Source organism: Rattus norvegicus, chromosome 12 (genome assembly GCF_021556685.1).
Source record: "Rattus norvegicus strain SHRSP/BbbUtx chromosome 12, alternate assembly SHRSP_T2T, whole genome shotgun sequence".
NCBI lineage: Eukaryota > Metazoa > Chordata > Mammalia > Rodentia > Muridae > Rattus > Rattus norvegicus.
In genome coordinates, this window is record NC_141545.1 from 2,331,227 (window position 1) to 2,351,987 (window position 20,761).

The following is a 20,761-nucleotide window of genomic DNA, read 5'->3' on the forward strand; positions in this document are numbered from 1 at the left end:
ACAGCTACAGTGTACTTATATATAATAAATGAATAAATCTTAAAAAAAAATCTGTGGGAATTGCTATCTCTGACTTCAAGCTCTACTACAGAACTATAGTGAGGGAAACCAAATGGCACTGGTACAGAAAAAAGCAGTTAAATTACATGGAATAGAATTGAAGACACAGAAATGAACCCACACACCTATGGTCACTTGATTTTGATAAAGAAGCTAAAACCGTCCAGTGGAAAAAAGAAATAATTTTCAACAAATAGTGCTGTTTCAACTGGTGGTCATCATCTAGAAGAATGCAAACTGATCTACATATCACCTTGTACAAAGCACAAATACAACTGAATCAAGGACCTCCACATAAAACCAGATACAGCCAGACTACTAAAAGAGAAAGTGGAGAACAGCCTAGAACACATGGGCACTGGGGAATTTTTCCCAAAGAGAAGAGCAATGGCTTATACTCTAAGATCAAGAATGTACAAAGGGAACCTCATAAAAATGAAAACTAAAACTAAAGACACATTCAAGAGCTCAAAACAGCAGCCAACAAATTGGGAAATGATCTTCACCAATCCTACATCCAATATAATGCTAATTTCTAATATATACAAAGAACTCAAGAATTTTTTTCTGGAGAAACAATTAACCCAATTAAAATTGGATTTCAGAGCTATACAGAGAATGCTCAAATGATGTATATTTGAGAAGGGCCTAAAGAAATGTTCAACATCGTTATTCATCAGGGAAATGCAAATCAAAACAACCTTGTGATTCCACTTCACACCTGTCTGAATGGCTAAGACCAAAAACTCAGGTAACAGTAGCTGCTCTACAGGATGTGCAGAAAAAGAAACACTCCTCCATGTTTTTGTGGAATTGCAAGCTGCTACAGCTCATTTAAAAATCAGTCTGGATTTTCCTCAGAAAATTGTACCTAGTTCTACCTGAGGACCCAACTGTACTAGTTCTGGGCATATACCCAAAAGATGTTCTATTGTATAACAAGGACACATGCACCACTATGTTCATAGCAGCCTTATTTATAATAGTCAGAAGCTGGAAAGAACTGAGATGTCCTGAGCAAAGGAATGGATATAGAAAATGTTGTATATTTACACAAATGAGTACTACTCAGCTAATAAAAGCAATGACTACATAAAAATTTTAGATCAATCAACGAAACTAGAAAATATCATGCTAAGTGAGGTAACAAAGTCACAAAAGAGCACACATGGGGATGCATTCACTTATAAGGGGATATTAACCCAAAAGCTCAAATTATCCAAGATACAATCCACAGACCACATGAAGCTAAAGAAAAAATACCACAATGTGGATGCTTCAGTTCTTCTTAGAAGGGTGACCAAATTACTCATGGGAAAATTTACATTGACACAGACTGTAGCAGGGGCTGAAATAAAGTTCCTTCGGAGATTGCCCCACTTGGGGATCCATGCCATACGCAGTCACTATATTCAGTCACTATTGCTGATGCCTAGAAGTGTTTGCTGAAAGGAGCCTGATATGGCTATCTCCTGAGAGGCTCTGCCAGAGCCTTACTGATACATATGAGTGTAAACGATGGGTATTGGGTGTACCTGGAAGAGAATGAGGGACAAAAGACGCGAAGAAGGATGCCAAGGCAAGAGTCTGATCAAGGCGACAACTTTATTTTTCCCCAAGGCTGAATTTATACCATAACATGGGTAACAGAGGGAAGGTGGAAGTAAGAACATTTATGCAGGCCAAGGACACAGTATTCGTGTGGTCAGGGAATTGGCTGATGTTGACAGGATGTCAGAAAGGTCACAGGTTTATCATATTATTAGTCAGCAGGACAACTTTATCATATGATTATTTTTCTTGACCACCAGATTTGTATTAGTCTTCTGGAGCTGGCTGGGGATTTTCCATGAACCTAGTCATACTTAATTCTAACATCAACAATGGAGGGCTTCAAGGGCATCGCAATCAACAGACGAGGATGCTCAGAGCTAAACTTTGTACTGGACATGGCGACTACAATGGAAGAGTTAGAGAAAGAACTGATTAGCTGAAAGGGTTTGCAACTCCTTATGAATAATAAAACTATCAACCAACAGACCCTCTTCAGACGTCCCATGGTGAAAATTACCAACAAATGAGTACAAAATGATAAACCAAGGACTCCTTCTGCATATGTAGTAGAGCATGGCCTTGTCTTCAATGAATAGAAGGAAAAACCCTTGGTTCTGCGAAGGCTTCATTTCCTCATGTATTGGAATGCTAGAGCATTGAGTTGGGAGTGGGTGGTGGATAGTGGGAACATCTTGATAAAAGCAGGCCAAAAGGGGTGAGGAGGTTTGGGGGAGGCTGAAAACAGAATTATACTTGGAAGGTAAATACATAAAATATTCAATAAAAAAGAAATATTCAAATCCCGTGGGAGGGAGAGGTAAACCTTTAGAGAGGCAGACACGCCCGGGAAACCAGAAGAGACTGCACTCTGCACACACATCTCGGACGCCAGAGGAAAACACCAAACGCCATCTGGAACCCTGGTGCACTGAAGCTCCTGGAAACGGCAGCGCAGATCTTTCTGCTTGCTGCCTCCGCAGACAGCTCATGGGCAGCACCCCGAGAGCGAACTTGAGCCTCGGGACCACAGGTAAGACCAACTTTTCTGCTGCCAGTGACCTGCCTGGTGAACTCAAAACACAGGCCCACAGGAAGAGCTGAAGACCTGTAGAGAGGAAAAACTACACGCCCGAAAGCAGAACACTCTGTCCCCATAACAGGCTGAAAGAAAACAGGAAAACAGGTCTACAGCACTCCTGCCACACAGGCTTATAGGGCAGTCTAGCCACTGTCAGAAATAGCAGAACAAAGTAACACTAGAGATAATCTGATGGCGAGAGGCAAGCGCAGGCATCCAAGCAACAGAAACCAAGACTACATGGCACCATTGGAGCCCAAATCTCCCAACAAAACAAACATGGAATATCCAAACACACCAGAAAAGCAAGATCTAGTTTCAGAATCATATTTGATCATGATGCTGGAGGACTTCAAGAAAGACGTGAAGAACTCCCTTAGAGAACAAGTAGAAGCCTACAGAGAGGAATCGCAAAAATGCCTGAAAGAATTCCAGGAAAACATAAATAAACAAGTAGAAGCCCATAGAAAGGAGACACAAAAATCCCTGAAAGAATTCCAGGAAAACATAAATAAACAAGTAGAAGCCCATAGAGAGGGGACACAAAAATCCCTGAAAGAATTCCAGCAAAACACAATCAAACAGTTGAAGGAATTAAAAATGGAAATAGAAGCAATCAAGAAAGAACACATGGAAACAACCCTGGATATAGAAAACCAAAAGAAGAGACAAGGAGCTGTAGATACGAGCTTCACCAACAGAATACAAGAGATGGAAGAGAGAATCTCAGGAGCAGAAGATTCCATAGAAATCATTGACTCAACTGTCAAAGATAATGTAAAGCAGAAAAAGCTACTGGTCCAAAACATACAGGAAATCCAGGACTCAATGAGAAGATCAAACCTAAGGATAATAGGTATAGAAGAGAGTGAAGACTCCCAGCTCAAAGGACCAGTAAATATCTTCAACAAAATCATAGAAGAAAACTTCCCTAACCTAAAAAAAGAGATACCCATAGGCATACAAGAAGCCTACAGAACTCCAAATAGATTGGACCAGAAAAGAAACACCTCCCGTCACATAATAGTCAAAACACCAAACGCACAAAATAAAGAAAGAATATTAAAAGCAGTAAGGGAAAAAGGTCAAGTACCATATAAAGGCAGACCTTTCAGAATCACACCAGACTTCTCGCCAGAAACTATGAAGGACAGAAGATCCTGGACTGATGTCATACAGACCCTAAGACAACACAAATGCCAGCCCAGGTTACTATTTCCTGCAAAACTCTCAATTAACATAGATGGAGAAACCAAGATATTCCATGACAAAACCAAATTTACACAATATCTTTCTACAAATCCAGCACTACAAAAGATAATAAATGGTAAAGCCAAACATAAGGAGGCAAGCTATACCCTAGAAGCAGCAAGAAACTAATCATCTTGGCAACAAAACAAAGAGAAGAAAAGCACAGAAACATAACCTCACATCCAAATATGAATATAACAGGAAGCAATAATCACTATTCCTTAATATCTCTCAACATCAATGGCCTCAACTCCCCAATACAAAGACATAGATTAACAAACTGGATACGCAACGAGGACCATGTATTCTGCTGCCTACAGGAAACACACCTCAGAGAAAAAGACAGACACTACCTCAGAGTGAAAGGCTGGAAAACAATTTTCCAAGCAAATGGTCAGAAGAAGCAAGCTGGAGTAGCCATTCTAATATCAAATAAAATCAATTTTGAACTAAAAGTCATCAAAAAAGATAAGGAAGGACACTTCTTATTCATCAAAGGAAAAATCCACCAAGATGAACTCTCAATCCTAAATATCTATGCCCCAAATGGAAGGGCACCTACATATGTAAAAGAAACCTTACTAAAGCTCAAAACACACATTGCACCTCACACAATAATAGTAGGAGATTTCAACACCCCATTCTCATCAATGGACAGATCATCGAAACAGAAATTAAACAGAGACGTAGACAGACTAAGAGAAGTCATGAGCCAAATGGACTTAACGGATATTTATAGATCATTTATCCTAAAGCAAAAGGATATACCTTCTTCTCAGCTCCTCATGGTACTTTCTCCAAAATTGACCATATAATTGGTCCAAAAACGGGCCTCAACAGGAGCAGAAAAATAGAAATAATCCCACGCGTGCTATCAGACCACCACGGCCTAAAACTGGTCTTCAATAACAATAAGGGAAGAATGCCCACATACACATGGAAATTGAACAATACCCTACTCAATGATAACCTGGTCAAGGAAGAAATAAAGAAAGAAATTAAAAACTGCTTAGAATTTAATGAAAATGAAGGTACAACATACCCAAACTTATGGGACACAATGAAAGCTGTGCTAAGAGGAAAACCCATAGCGCTGAGTGCTTGCAGAAAGAAACAGGAAAGAGCATATGTCAGCAGCTTGCCAGCACACCTAAAAGCTCTAGAACAAAAAGAAGCAAATAAACCCAGGAGGAGCAGAAGGCAGGAAATAATCAAACTCAGAGTTGAAATCAACCAAGTAGAAACAAAAAGGACCATAGAAAGAATCAACAGAACCAAAAGTTGGTTCTTTGAGAAAATCAACAAGATAGATAAACCCTTAGCCAGACTAACGAGAGGACACAGAGAGTGTGTCCAAATAAACAAAATCAGAAATGAAAAGGGAGACATAACTACAGAATCAGAGGAAATTCAAAAAATCATCAGATCTTACTATAAAAGCCTATATTCAACAAAACTTGAAAATCTGGAGGAAATGGACAATTTCCTAGACAGATACCAGGTACCGAAGTTAAATCAGGAACAGATAAACCAGTTAAACAACCCCATAACTCCTAAGGAAATAGAAGCAGTCATTAAATGTCTCCCAACCAAAAAGGGCCAGGTCCAGACGGGTTCAGTGCAGAATTCTATCAGTCCTTCATAGAAGACCTCATACCAATACTATCCAAACTATTCCACAAAATTGAAACAGATGGAGCACTACCAAATTCCTTCTATGAAGCCACAATTACTCTTATACCTAAACCACAAAAAGACACAACAAAGAAAGAGAACTTCAGACCAATTTCCCTTATGAATATCGATGCAAATATACTCAATAAAATTCTGTCAAACTGAATCCAAGAGAACATCAAAACAATCATCCACCATGATCAAGTAGGCTTCATCCAAGGCATGCAGGGATGGTTTAATATATGGAAAACCATCAACGTAATCCATTATATAAACAAACTGAAAGAACAAAACCACATGATCATTTCATTAGATGCTGAGAAAGCATTTGACAAAATTCAACACCCCTTCATGACAAAAGTCCTAGAAAGAATAGGAATTCAAGGGCCATACCTAAACATAGTAAAAGCCATATATAGCAAACCAGTCGCTAACATTAAACTAAATGGAGAGAAACTTGAAGCAATACCACTAAAATCAGGAACTAGACAAGGCTGCCTACTCTCTCCCTACTTAATCAATATAGTTTTAAGTTCTAGGCAGAACAATCAAACAACACAAGGAGATCAAGGGGATACAGATTGGAAAAGAAGAAGTCAAAATATCAGTATTTGCAGATGATATGATAGTATATTTAAGTGAACCCAAAAGTTCCACCAGACAACTACTAAAACTGATAAACAACTTCAGCAGAGTGGCTGGGTATAAAATTAACTCAAATAAATCTGTAGCCTTCCTCTACACAAAAGAGAAACAAGCCGAGAAAGAAATTAGGGAAATGATACCCTACATAATAGTCCCAAATAATATAAAGTACCTCGGTCTGACTTTAACCCAGCAAGTAAAAGATATGTACAATAAGATCTTCAAGACTCTGAAGAAAGAAATTGAAGAAGACATCAGAAAATGGACAGATCTCCCATGCTCATAGATTGGCAGGATTAGTATAGTAAAATGGCCATTTTACCAAAAGCGATCAATAGATTCAATGCAATCCCCATCAAAATACCAATTCAATTCTTCAAAGAGTTAGACAGAACAATTTGCAAATTCATCTGGAATAACAAAAAACCCAGGATAGCTAAAACTATCCTCAACAATAAAAGGGCTTCAGGGGGAGTCACTATCCCTGAACTCAAGCAGTATTACAGAGTAATAGTGATAAAAACTGCATGGTATTGTTACAGAGACAGGAAGATAGACCAATGGAATAGAATTGAAGATGCAGAAATGAACCCACACACCTATGGACACTTGATTTTTGACAAAGGAGCCAAAACCATCCAATGGAAAAAAGATAGCATTTTCAGCAAATGGTGCTGGTTTACTGGAGGTCAACATGTAGAAGAATGCAGATCGATCCATGCTTATCACCCTGTACAAAGCTTAAGTCCAAGTGGATCAAGGACCTCCACATCAAGCCAGATACACTCAAACTAATAGAAAAAAATTTTCCTGAACAAAACACCAATGGATTATGCTCTAAGATCAAGAATCGAGAAATGGGATCTCATAAAACTGCAAAGTTTATGTAAGGCAAAGGACACTGTGGTTAGGACAAAATGGCAACCAACACATTGGGAAAAGATCTTTACCAATCCTACAACAGATAGAGGGCTTATATCCAAAATATACAAAGAACTCAAGAAGTTAGACCGCAGAGAGACAAATAACCCTATTAAAAAATGGGGTCAGAGCTACACAAAGAATTCACAGCTGAGGAATGCCAAATGGCTGAGAAACACCTAAAGAAATGTTCAACATCTTTAGTCATAAGGGAAATCCAAATCAAAACAAGCCTGAGATTTCACCTCATACCAGTGAGAATGGCTAAGATCAAAAACTCAGGTGACGGGGTTGGGGATTCAGCTCAGCGGTAGAGCACTTGCCTAGCAAGTGCAAGGCCCTGGGTTCGGTCCCCAACTCCGAAAAAAAGAAAAAAAAAAACTCAGGCGACAGCAAATGCTGGTGAGGATGTGGAGAAAGAGGAACACTCCTCCCTTGTTGGTGGGATGGCAGACTGGTACAACCATTCTGGAAATCAGTCTGGAGGTTCCTCAGAAAATTGGACATTGAACTGCCTGAGGATACAACTATACCACTCTTGGGCATATACCCAAAAGATGCCCCAACATATAAAATAGACTCATGTTCCACTATGTTCATAGCAGTCTTATTTATAATAGCCAGAAGCTGGGAAGAACCCAGATGCCCTTCAACAGAGGAATGGATACAGAAAATATGGTATATCTGCACAATGGAATATTACTCAGCTATCAAAAACAATGACTTTATGAAATTCATAGGCAAATGGAGGGAACTGGAAAATGTCACCCTGAGTGAGGTAACCCAATCACAGAAAGACATACATGGTATGCACTCATTGATAAGTGGCTATTAGCCCAAATGCTCGAATTACCCTAGATGCACAGAACACATGAAACTCAAGACAGATGATCAAAATGTGAATGCTTCACTCCTTCTTTATAAGGTGAACAAGAATACCCTTGGCAGGGAATAGGGAGGCAAAGATTAAAACAGAGACAGAAGGAACACCCATTCAGAGCCTGCCCCACATGTTGCCCATACATATACAGCCACCCAATTAGACAAGATGGATGAAGCAAAGAAGCGCAGGCTGTCAGGAACCGGATGTAGATCTCTCCTGAGAGACACAGCCAGAATACAGCAAATACAAAGGCGAATGCCAGCAAACCACTGAACTGAGAACAGGACCCCCATAGAAGGAATCAGAGAAAGGACTGGAACAGCTTGAAGGGGCTGGAGACCCCATATGAACAACAATGCCAACTTCCAGGGACTAAGCCACTACCCAAAGACTATACATGGACTGACCCTGGACTCTCACCTCATAGGTAGCAATAAATAGCCTAGTAAGAGCATCAGTGGAAGAAGAAGCCCTTAGTCTTGCCAAGACTGAACCCCCAGTGAACTAGACTGTTGGGGGGAGGGCGGTAATTGGGGGGAGGATGGGGAGCGGGAGGGGTTAGGGTGATGTTGGCCCAGAAACTGGGAAAGGGAATAACATTCGAAATGTAAATAAGAAATACTCAAGTTAATAAAGAAAAAAACGGAAAAAAATGTTCCACCATATAACATGAGCATACAGTACATTATGTTCATAGCAGCCTTATTTTTAATAGCCAGAATGTAAAAAGAGCCCAGATGCCCTTCAACAGAGAAATGGATACAGAAAGTGTTGTCCTTTTATACCACACAGTTCTTTTCAGCTATTATAAACAGACTTCTTGAAATTCTTGTGCAAATGGATGGAACTAGAAAATATCATAAGCAAGGAAACCAGTCACCAAAGAACATACATGGTATGTACTACGGATAAGTGGTTATTGGCCTAAAAGCTCTGTAATACCCATTATATAATCCACAGACCACATGAAGCTCAAGAGGAGGAAGACCACAGTGTGGATGTTTCTGTTCTTCTTTGCAAATGGAGCAACATCTTTACAGAAGATAGAGGGTAGAAAGGATTTGGGAGAAAGAAAGGAGGGAATGGGGAAAAATGGGGCCAGAATCAGGTATGTGAATAGATGAGAATAATATACAGAGGGTTAGGAATTTAAACAAATGTGTGTAGCAATGGGTGAAGAGTAATGGGCAGTGGCCACCAACAAGTCCCAGATTTCACGAAAGCAATTGGCTCTGAGGACCCGAAGCAGATCAAATTTGTTAAAATGCTCAACAAATATAAGGAAAAACTTCTAGAAACCATAAAAAGAGGTTAGGCAAGGCCCCAAGTTGGGGGATTGGGACACCTCTCATCTCCAAATTTTTAGCTTAGAATGGCTCCTATTGAAAAGAAGTATGGCTACAAAGAGTGGAGCACATACTGAAGAACACATCATCCAAAGTCTGCCCCCCCCCTTGGGTCCTTCTTCCATTTAAAGAAACCAAATGCAAACACTATTGCTGATGCCAAGAAATGCTTGCAGATAGGAGCCTAGTATAACTGTCTCCTGAAAGGCTCTGTCAGAGGCTAACAAATACAGATGTGGGTGCTCCTCGCCAAACATTAGACTGAGCTTGGGTACCCAGCGCAGCTATTCAGGAAAGGACTGAAGGAGCTAAAGGGGTTTTCAACTACACTGGAATAACTACAATATCAACCAACCAGGCCTACTGTGGTTGTACACAAAGAAAGTGGAGGGACGCTGGGCAGGAAGCTTTTACTGGAGTTTTGGTGACTAGTGTGGCCTTTTGACTATGGGGACTTTCTCCCTGAGCTACAAACTAGGACAAAGCATCAAAAGAGGAGTTGTTGAGGAGAGAGTGTGAAAAAAATCTGAGAGTGGAGGAAATCTTTTGGCAGGAGCAGACTTGGAATTCTGTTTGGTAGCATGTATTTCGGTGACAGCAGGGTTTATCTGTAATCTGAGTTGGAAACTTGGACATGAGTGAAGAAGAGGGAGGGAAGAATGTCTTTAGGGCTGAGGAACTAGAGAAAAAATAGATTACCTTAAGCAAAGAAGACTCCATGTCTTCTGGTAGACATAGTCAAGCTTGTGCCATAGGTTTCCGCTTGAGATGTATGGAGAATTTAGCAGCAAGGTGGGAAGGCAAGCTAACTATTGTATTAGTTAGAGAGTGAGGAAAGTACACAAGCATGCAGTCTACCTTGCTTTCTGGCAGGCATATTCTGCATTTTGGCTGCTGTTGTCTGCTAGAAGGAACCTAGAAACAGGAAAGGAGACATTTTTCTCACCTTTCTTCGCTACAATACTCTAAAAAAAGGTTTAGTTTTTCTGTGCAATATATCAATACCTGTTATGAATTTCTTTACATTTCTTAGAAGAACGATTGCTCCTAGTTTTTGATAAATTTCTCTAGATTTTATATTGATCATAGGAATTTACATTTGTACCAAACATGTTTATGTGCAAAAGTTCTTCGAATCACATCAAAATTATGTGTGTATACCTATAGCAACCATAACTGCAAACATCAACTAGCAATCAACATACAAAATGTTTTTGATCAAGTAAGACCATGTTATTGGTGTATTGCGGTTCTAGACCTTGTCCCATAACCGCACGCATATGATCCAAAGTGCTGAGAAAAAAATAACTTTCCTTGTTGTATGTTATACACTTTAATTTAGAATTTCAATCAACTAATCAAACAAACTTTGTGGTACCTTGTAAATTTCTAGGCCTCAACCACATACTCAAGATAAAAGTCATTAATACTTTGCATTATTTCTATCTCTGGTGGATAGTGTTACCCCCAGACTTCACATACTACTTTGTGTTTGTTTGATTTTTTGTTTTTGTTTTCATTGCCTTTCAAGGAATTCTTCAGTTAGGGGGATTTTGAGATACTTTTTCTAAACACTACTGACTATCCTAAAACTAACTGTTGAATCTAAAGGCCTCTAACCCTCTGGGGATTGGTCCAGGTATAATATTCTGTAGATAAAGAAAGAAAATCAGCCTAAGTTTGAAGACTCTACTGCTAGGTTTTGTAATTCCTCTTACTTATAGTGAACATTAACTTCAGTGAAAGAGCAAGACAGGGTGCATCCCATCAATAACAGGATTCCTTAACATACTGATTAGGGAAGCCATCCTTCATTATAGGAATGGTGAAACATCCATTGCATAAATAAAAAGAAACTAGAATCACATAATAATAATCCTCAGAATGTAAGATATATAAGAAAATATTTAGATCCCATGACAAATTTATATTTAAAAATAAAGAGTAGACCTACAAAAATACTTAAGGACAATATTCTAAAGTATTACACAAAATAGAAGCAAAAGGAACACTACCAAATCATTAAATGAAGCCACAATTACACTTGTACTCAAACCACAGAAACATGCAACCAAGTTAGAGAACTTCAGAACAGTTTCCCTTATGAATATTGATGTAAAAGTACTCTATATAATTTTTCAAGACTGAATTCAAGAACACATTAAAGCAATCATTCACGATGATCAAGTAGGCTTCATCTCAGGGATGCAGGGATGGTTCAGTATATGGAAATCCATCAACATAATCCCTTATTGAAACAAACTCAAAGAAAAACCACATGGTCATTTCATTAGATGCTGAGAAAGCATTTGACAAAATTCAACACCCCTTCATGATAAAAGTCCTGGAAAGAATAGGAATTCAAGGCCCATAGCTCAACATAGTAAAAGTAATGCCCAGCAAACCAGTAGCCAACATCAAACTAAATGGAGAAAACTTGAAGCAATCCCACTAAACTCAGGGACTAGACAAGGCTTCCACTCTTTCCCTACTCATTCAATATAGTCCTCGAAGTCCTAGCCAGAGCAATCAGAAAGGGAAAGGAGTTCAAACGGACACAAATTGGAATTGAAGTAGTCAAAATATCACAATTTGCAGAAGATATGATAGTATACCTAAGTGACCAAAAATATTTCACTAAAGAACAACTATATCTGACAAATAAGTTCAGCAAAGTTGTTGGATATAAAATTAATTCAAACAAACCTGCAGCCTTCCTATACTCAATGAATAACAAGACTGAGGAAGCAATTAGGGAAACAACATCCTTCACAATAGTCACAAATAATGTAAAATACTTTAGTGGGACACTAACCAAGTAAGTGAAAGTCTGTATGACAAGAATTTCAAGTCTCTGAAGAAATAAATTGAAGATCTCAGAGCTGGAAAGATCTCCCATGCTCGTGTATTTGCAGGATTAATATAGTGAAAGTGGCCATCTTTCCAAAATCAATGCACAGATTCAGTGGAATTCCCATCAAATGTCCAACTCAATTCTTTATAGAGCTAGAAAGAGCAATTTGCAAATTCATTTGGAATAACCAAAACCCAGGATACTGAAAAATATTCTCGATAATAAAAGAATTCTGCAGGAATCACCATCCCTGTCCTAGCATTGTAGAGCAATCCTGGTAAAAACTGCATGGCGTTGGTATAGAAAGGAGATGGTAGATCAATGGAATATACATGAAGACCCAGAAATGAACCCACAAACCTATGGTCACTTAAACTTTGACAAATAAGCTAAAACCATCCAGTGGAAAAAAGACATAGTTTCAAAAAGTGGTGCTGATTTAACAGTAGGTCAGCCTGTAGAAGAATACAATTTGACACATTCTTATCTCTTTATACAAAGCCCGACATAAGTGGATCAAAGACCTCCATCTAAAACCAGATAAACTGATACTAACAGAAGAGAAAGTGGCAAGACTCTTGAACACATATGTAAAGGGGAAATTTTTCTGAACAAACACAAATGGCTCACGCCCTTAGATTAAGAATCAAAAGTGGGACCTCATAAAACTGCCAAGTTCTGTAAGGCAAAGGACACTGTAATAGAACCAAACAGGAACCAGCAGATTAGGAAAAGATCTTTACCATCCCTGCATTTAATAGACGGTAATATCCAGTATACATAAATTTGTCAAGAAGGTACACTCCATAGAATCATATAACCCTATTACAAAATGGTGTACAGAGCTAAACAAAGACTGAGAGTCAAATGAAAATTGATCAACATCCATAGTCATCTGCGAAATGCAATTCCAAAGAACTGTGAGATTCCACCAGTCAGAATGGCTAAGATCAAAATCTCAGGTGACAGCAGATGCTGAGAAGGATGTCAAGAAAGAGAAACTCTCCTCCATTGTTGGTGGGATTGCAAGCTGGTACAACCTCTTTGGAAGTCATTCTGGCAGTTCCTTGGAAAATTAGACTTAGTATTACCTGAGGACCCAGCTAAACCACTACTGTGCATATACCCAAAAGATGCTCCAACATATAACAAGGACATATGCTCCACTGAGTTCATAGCAGCCTTATTTATAATAGCCCAAAGCTGGAAAGAGCACAGATGCCCTTCAACAGAAGAATGTATACAGAAAATGTGGTGGATATACACAATGGAATACTACTCAGCTATCAAAAACAATGACTTCATGAAATTCACAGGAAATGGATGGAACTAGAAAATATCATCCTGAGTGTCGTAACCCAATCAGAGAAAAGCACACATGGTATGCACTAAATGACAGGTGGGTATTATCCCAAAAGCTCGAAATACCCAAGATCCAATCTACAGACCACATGAAGCTCAAGAAAAAGGATGACCAATACTCACATACGTCCACCACTTCTTTAAACTGGCAGCAAGAATACGCATAGGAGGTGATAGGGCAGCAAAGTTTAGAGCAGAGACTGAAGGGATGGCCACTCAGAGACTGCCCCTCCTGGGGCCCGTATATAGACAGCCAGCAAATCTAGGTAAGATGGATAAAGCTAGGAAGTGCATGCTCACAGGAACCAGATATAGATTTCTCCTGAGAGACACAAACAGAGCATGTCAGAAACAGAGGAGAATGCTAGCAGCAAACCACTGAACTGAGAATGGGGTTCTTGGTGGAGGAATTAGAAAAAAGAATTGAGAGAGCTGAAGGGTCTTGCAGCTTCATAAGAACAGAAATACCAACCAAACAGCTGCCAAGGAGTAAACCACTAACAAAAGACTACAGATGGGCTGACCATGGGCTCCAACTGCATATGTAGCAGAGAATAGCCTTGTTGGGGCACCAATGGAAGAAGCCCTTTGTCCTGCCAAGGTTGGGACAACCAGTATTGGGCAATGTTCGGTAGGGCAGGAAGGGGGAGGTGTACGGGGAAGGGAACACCCTTACAGAAGAAGAGGAGGGGAATGGCATAGGGGGCTTATGTCTGGGAAACCAAGAAAAAGAATGATATTTGAAATGTAAATTTCAAACATTACATTAAAAAACTAAAAAAAGAAAACAAAAAGCAAAAAAACAAAAAACCAAAAAAGGATACTTTTAAAAATGAAGAAATTTTAATTTAAAATCTATGAAGTTCAAACTGAAGTATGAACTTCAAAAGTTATGTATTTGAATGTTTGCGTTAATTCAGAAATGCTTTACTAAAAACGGTTTTACAGAATTGTTCTATTGTTAGTAAGTTTAAAAACTGTTCTGGATATCTAATTACTCTTCTGGATGTTTAATTTGACACAAAATTCTTACTAGATCCTATAAATATCAAATATAAGACTGTAAATTGATGATGTCCACACTTCGGTCTTCAATCTTCTTTTTCATATTGTCTGTGAGTTGTATTTTGGGCATTCTGAGCTTTTTGCCTAACACAACTTATCAATGAGTACATACCATTTGTGTTCTTTTGTGAATTGGTCACCTCATTCAGGTATGATATTTTCTCATTCCATTTATCTGTCTGCAACATTTACACAGTCATTGCTTTTAATATCTAGGTAGTATTCCATTGTGTACCACCTTTTTTGTATCCATTCCTTCAGTGCAGAACTCATGAGTTGTTTCCAATTTCTGGCTGTAGTAAATAATGTTATGAACATAGTGAAATATTTGTCCTGGTTTTATGTTGGAGCATCTTTTGGTATATGCCCAGAAGTGGTATAGCTGGGTCTTCAGAAAGTCCTATGTCCAGTATTCTGAGGAACCAGCAGACTGTTTTTGATCGTGGTTGTACCAGATTGAAAATTTTTACCTACAATGGAGAAATGTTCCTTTCTCCACATCCTCTCCAGCATCTACTTTCACCTGAATTTTTCATTCTATCTCATATGTTGTGCTTCCATTTTCATTAAACTCTAGAAGTCTTTCCAATTCTCTCCCTTTCTTTCTTTCTTTCTTTCTTTCTTTCTTTCTTTCTTTCTTTCTCTCTCTCTCTCTCTCTCTTTCTTTCTTCCTTCCTTTCTTTCTTTCCTTCTTTCTTTTTTCTTTCTTTCTTTCTTTCTTTCTTTCTTTCTTTCTTTCTTTCTTTCGTTCTTCTCTGACCAAGCAAACATTAAATAGATAGTTGTTCAGCTTCCTTGTACATGTGGGCTTTTTGGTATTTTTGTTATTCCGAAAAACATCCTTAGCCTATGCTGGTCCAATAGAATCCATGGGATTAATTCAATGTTTTGTATCTGTTGAGGTTTGTTTTATGTCTGATTACAAGGTCAGTTTTTGTATAGTAGTAGGAGGTGATGAGAACATGGTGTAAGCTTTTGTTTTAGGGCAAAATGTTTTGTAAGATATCTGATAAATCAATGTTTATCAGAGTACAGCAAATACAGAGGCGAATGCCAGCAGCAAACCACTGAACTGAGAACAGTACTCCCGTTGAAGGAATCAAAAAAAGAACTGGAAGAGCTTGTAGGGTCTCGATACCCCATATGAACAAAAATGCCAAGCAACCAGAGCTTCCAGGGACTAAGTCACTACCTAAAGACTACACATGGACTGACCCTGGACTCTGACCTCATAGGTAGCAATGAATACCCTAGTAAGAGCACCAGTGGAAGGGGAAGCCCTTGGTCCTGCTAAGATTAAACCCACAGTGAACGTGATTGTTGGGGGGAGGGCGGCAATGGGGAGGGGAACACCCATAAAGAAGGGAAGGGGGGGCTTAGGTGGAGATTGGCTCGGAAACCGGGAAAGGGAATAACACTCGAAATGTAAATAAGAAATACTCAAGTTAATTTAAAAAAAAATACTCAAGTTAGTAAAGATAAAAAAAAAATCAGTGACCCATGTTAATCTGGATTGCACAAGAGCTGTCACTTCCTCTGACCATATAAATGACTATAATTGATCAAAAAAATACATTCTACATTTAAAACATGTTTTATTTGCCTTTATAATAATTCAGTTGTGGTATTTACACAATGGATATAATTTCATTATCTGTTACGTAACTTTTTAAAACTTATTTTACATAGTATGGGTAAACGCCTCCAAGGTGATTGGCGTACAAACTACTGTACTCCAATCAACTTGGCCATTTTTCACAAAATTGGAAACAATTCTACCTCAATACCTACATACCAAGCTATATCTCTTCTGGATATATGAATATTAATATATACATATATGTGGATATATGTTTATATTATGTTTGTATATATACATATATATACATATATATATATATATATACAAATATATATATATGTTTATTTATGATGGCCAGGAGCTGGAAACACCCCAGATGTCTCTCAGCTGATAAATGGATAAAGAAAATTTGGTCTATATATAAAATGCAATCGTATAAAGTGTTTAGAAACAAAGATGTTATGAAATTCAAAAGCAAATTGATGGACTAGGAAATATGCTTCTTAGTGCATGGTGTGTTCTTGCTTATAAGGGAATATTAGCCATAAAGGGCAGGATAACCACACTGCAATTACAGACTCAAAGAAGCCAAAATAAAAAGTCAGAGGAGCATGCTTGAATATTTAACAGAAGGGGAAATAAACTGAAATTGGGGGTGGAGGAGTAGGGGCAACTCAGTGGGAGAGGGTGTGGGAAGGGTAACAGAATAGGTACATCAAACGAAGGGAAAGAAGGGGAGAGAGAATAAAAATTGGCAATGGGCAAGGGTGGAGGGCAGTGTCTATGAAGTGACACTAGCAGATTTCCTATCAGTGAGCGGTATGTATCTTGACATGGCCACATCCTATAGGCAGACAGGACTTCCACTTTAGGGATAAGGACACTTACCCACCTAGAAAAAAGTTACATCCTGAAAGTGTCTTACCTACATTGTATACAGAAACAGTGGTGGAGCAGAGACTGATGTAATGGCCAACCATTGACTAACCCAAATCAGACGTACCCCATGGGCAAGAATCAATTCCTGACATTATGATACTCTCTTATGCTTGCAGAGAGGATCATAGCTTAACTGTCTTCTGACAGGATCCACCTAGCAGCTGATGGAAATAGTTAAAGCAACTCACTCCCAACCATTAGATACTCACAGAGTCTTGTAGAAAAGTTTGAGGAGAGATTGAGATACCTGAGTGGGTAGAAACTCCACAGGAAGTTCAGCAGCATCAACATACCTCTACCTATGGAGACTCAAAAACGTAAACTCCAACTAAAGATCATACATGGACAGAACCTGGGCCACTGCCATAAATGTAGTAGACATGCATTTTGGTCTTTATTTGGGTCCCAAGTGAAGTGGAAAGTCTCCCTGATTCTGTAGACTGCCTGTAGATCCTATACCTTTAAATAGGCTTCCTTGTCTGGTATCAGTGGTAGAGGATGTGTGCAATCCTCTGCTGATTTGACATGTCAGGGTGGGGAGATAATAAGGTGGCTCTTTCTTCTCAGAGGTCGAATGGAGCGAATGGGTAGAAGAGAGCGGGTATTGAGTAAAAAACAGTGTGAGATGGGGACTAGGAAGAAGGGGTTGATGTTGAATTTTTAATAGAATGGTGGAATTTATATATGAATGACTACATAAACAAATAAATAACTAATGTAAAAAAATAAATTTCCCCACAATGCATGTCATTTCCTTTCATTAGTGATGTTGTTTACAGTACCTCATGATGGTAGATTTCTAGGTCTAATGTTTGCTCTTCATTAACTAAATCATCCAAATTACTGAACATGTCTATAGTGGGAAATAGTGAAAAAATGCATGCAATATCCCAGTTTGCTTTTCTCTGGCCCCATGTAGCACCTTGTAGAAACCACAATCCTAGGGCTCTCTTGTCTCAGACGCTGTTCATATTTCTAGCCAGGCTTGGCATATTCTCTTGCCCAGAGCTCTTGAAATATCTTCCCTGAACTTGCTAAGTTCCCTTGGTACGTCACTATCACAGCAGCCCCACACATCTAAATTCTGCATGGCCCTTACCACCCTCTTCAAAACAGTTGGATTCCATACCAATGTAGAAAAACACTATACAAAATTAGTTTAGAAAGAACAGGCAACTCAACCTTTGGCTGCAATTACAAACATCCTAAAAATTAAATCCTATGGTGGCTCATCTAAGGCCTCCAGTTAGTGACATCTTTAACCCTAAACTCTCTCTCCATCCCAAAAGCATCAAATCCCATTTGTCCCACTCTCTTCTTCCCCATTTGACTTGAAAGTCCCCTCTGCTTACTCAGTGATTGGTACTCTTAAATCATTATTCATTAAGGAAAGGTACTTGCCACACCTGTCTAACACAAATATTTCACAGTGCACATTTGTCTCCGTTACAACAGCTTGAATCTTCTCTCTATGTACAGAGGCCAGGCTGGTCAGATCATTGGCTTGGAATTCCTAAGAGTAGCCAAGACTTGGAAGTGAGAGTGTTCCTGTAGCTAGAAAATATATTTGACATTCAACAGAAAAAGTTCAACAGGGTGGGAAGTAGCAAGCTAAGTTCAATAAATAACATTGTGACAGTGATCTTGAGATATAGCATCATGGGTAAGGTAACCCAATCACAAAGACAAGAAAAGAAAAAAAATCACACATGATATATACTGAGTGATATGTTATTAGCCCAATATCTCAGACTCCCCAGGCTAGAATCCACAGACCACATTAAGATCAAGGAGAAGGAAGACCAAAGTGGAGATGCTGTAGTCCTCTTTAAGAGAGGAAATAAAGATATTCATAGGAAGGTAAGTGGACATAGCATTTTGAGAAGAGACTGAAGCAATGGCCATTCAGAGTCTGCCACATCTGGTGATCTGCCATACTTATATTTTACCAAGAAACTTGTTTTAATAGAATTATGCAATGTGAACCCATGAAATTTTACACAAAAGTCCCTCACAAACTTACATCTCAGTCTTACAGATCTCTCATTTCTCAAGTGAGTACCATTTTGCTTTCATTGTATCTATCCATGTGAATTGTTTATTTCACCACTATGAAAATAGTATTGCCCTGGAATACCCTGGTCAAATTCAACATCGTTCACAAGGCCTATTCAGATATATATCCCTAAACAATGATTTCCATTACACATCTCTTCTTTAATATTAATGTGCCATTTACAGTGACAATTTCTCAGATTCTTGTCTTACTCATTTAACTTAAATCACTAAAGGAAATAATTGATTCATAAATGTATCTTCAGACATTTTACAATATTATACTATATTATGTAATGTCCATAATTCATACATACTATGTGATTTCCCAAAATATGTCCAACTGAAATGAATGTAAATGAAAGTCATAATTAACTACTTGCCAGAATAAAATTTGTATTCTTTATACCTCCAATATTCTTGAGTATCAACTTCTGTTTATTTCTGTAGCCTCTTATCTGTAATTAAAGAGATATGAAATGGTAACTTCAATAAGTGTGAATGAAATTACCTGATTTAGGAAAGTCATTAAAAAAAAAACATTGTATAAAGATTGGTGCTATGGATATACCTATCTACAGTCCAGTGACTTACACAAACATCCACCACCGCAAAAACAGGACAAATATTCATTTTGATCCTATAGGTTTATTCCTATGTTTCCTGGCAGGCTGTTCTTTAATCTCTAGAGCAAGATTGTTCAGAATTAACATATATTCTCATTAATTTCATTAAAATTATACCAAAGGTTGTTTTTGCTATAATCAAGAGTGATTTTGATTAATACTTAGGAAATCAAACCCCTCGCCAGCAGTGGGAATGAGAACAACCTTTTCAGTCAGTCGTCCTTTCTCTTCCTTCTCTCCCCTTCTTGCAAAAGGCCAAAGATACAAATGCACCAGAGGGATTTTTAAGAGTCTGTTTGCTTTTGCAGGTAGTTCTAAAGAAATCACTCCAAAATGGGAGTCCATTTTCCTCTCTCTTGAGTGTGAAGAAAAAACACACAAGTGCACACCAGCCTGACTTGGCTGGCAACAAACAGTGCCTGGAGCACACACCCTCACTTACAGACTGACTGTTAAGTCAGCAGAGAATGCTGGGAAAATCTAGAAGATGAAGAAGGTAACATACCCATGTACACATGTAAAGAGGACATGAAAATTGCAGACAGGTATTAGATAAAAACTAAAGGATCAGTTGAAGGTGATCTATCTTTGCTTTTAGAAACCATAGCTATTGAGGCATCCCACATTATAACTTGCTCTGACTCCAAAGCATAGTTTGACACGTGTGTTTTTGTGCTTATGATCTGTTCATGAGCATTCATTAGTACACTGTGTACAGTGTGAGGTGGAACAGTTCATTGAGGGAGAAGAAGTTACTGGAAAGATAGTCATTTGACACGCTATAGTTTCTAATGTTTCAACCATACCCTCCTTCATTTTCCCACCCTTCTTTCCATTCTTTTGAGTACTGAGGCTGGTAACCATGA

The 20,761-nt window shown here is 38.6% G+C and overlaps 1 long non-coding RNA gene across 1 annotated transcript in view; it reads right to left on the bottom strand.

Moving 5' to 3' along the window:
- LOC120099626 (uncharacterized) overlaps positions 1-20,761 on the bottom strand; it is a 28,563-nt gene that overhangs the window by 7,393 nt on the left and 409 nt on the right. The window contains exon 2 of the long non-coding RNA XR_015634458.1: positions 19,679-19,727. This is a non-coding gene — a long non-coding RNA (uncharacterized LOC120099626). The remainder of the gene's footprint in view (positions 1-19,678; positions 19,728-20,761) is intronic.